The 1,166-nt window shown below is 33.8% G+C and overlaps 1 non-coding gene across 1 annotated transcript; it reads left to right on the top strand.

Annotated features, from left to right (window-relative positions):
• Positions 1–411: 411 nt before the first annotated feature.
• LOC111476060 lies at positions 412–515 on the top strand. The gene has a single exon (XR_002716874.1). It is a non-coding gene; the product is annotated as a U6 spliceosomal RNA (small nuclear RNA).
• The last annotated feature ends 651 nt before the right edge of the window (positions 516–1,166 follow it).

Raw genomic sequence — 1,166 nt, 5'->3', positions numbered from 1 at the left:
TTGTTCTCTTTAACCTTTTCTTCTCAGCTATAAAAAATGTTTTATTTTCCTTCCCTGCTATAAAGAATGTTTTATTTTTCTCTCCAAATGTTGTTTTCTTGGGCCTTTTCCTTATTATTCTCTTTGGCCTTTTTCTTCCAGCTATATAAAGAATCTTGTCTTTTACTTTTTTCTTATGGTTCTCTTTGGCCTTTCAGAATGTTTCATTTTCCTCTCTAATGGACTTGTACAATTTTCCTTCCAACTATAAAGAATGTTTTATTTTCCTCTCCAAATATTGTTCTCTTTTACTTTTTCCTTATGGTTCTCTTTGGCTTTTTCCTCTTTCATTTTACTCTCTAATGGGCTTGTACAATCCACTCCAATCTACCCCTTTTGAGTCATGGCACCCTCTTAGGCACTGATCTCACTATTCACTCCCTTATAGGATATCCGAAAAAATTGGAATGATACAAAAAAGATTAGCTCGACCCCTATGCAAGGATGACACACACAAGAAATGGTATCCTAGTCGTACCGGGTAAAGTACTAACAAAAACGTTGGGCTACTAAAGGGGAGGAATGTAAGATCTCATATTAGTTGGAGAATGAAACGAAACCTTATTTGTAATAGTGTAAAAACCTTTCTTTGGTAGATGCACTTTAAAATCTTGAGAAGAAACTCGAAATGGAAAACTCAAAAAAAACAATACATGCTAGTGGTGAATTTTGATTGTTATATGGATGGTATGAAAAGAAAATTAGGTGGATTCGATTCACCATACTAATCTTGAAAAAATTCATGAAGCTAACTAATAATTTTTCATTTATTTAAAATTAACTAAACTAAAATAAGTGATAACTCAATCCAAATCACGTTGGATCTGTGTCCTCAAACCATTAAGAAGCACTAGAGAGATCAGACTCAGAGAACCTCAAGAATTAGAAACTTACGAAGTTATTTACATTATGGCTTCTTTTAGACATGTAGAACTCCATCAAAGAAGTGTTTTCTTCCTTGATCCTTGCAGCTATAATAATAACTTTATGAACGAGGGACGCTTAGACTTACAAAACATTTGTTCCATTAAGAACCTTGTTTTCTCTGGAATGAACTATAAGATCGATCCTCAAGTAGATGAAGATGCTGTTCTTTGGCTCTGTGAAACAGCCATTTCTGGTCTGTT

Source organism: Cucurbita maxima, unplaced genomic scaffold (assembly GCF_002738345.1).
Source record: "Cucurbita maxima cultivar Rimu unplaced genomic scaffold, Cmax_1.0 Cma_Scf04905, whole genome shotgun sequence".
Lineage (NCBI taxonomy): Eukaryota > Viridiplantae > Streptophyta > Magnoliopsida > Cucurbitales > Cucurbitaceae > Cucurbita > Cucurbita maxima.
The sequence above is the reverse complement of the archived record's forward strand: the minus strand, read 5'-3'. Positions and strand labels throughout refer to the sequence as shown.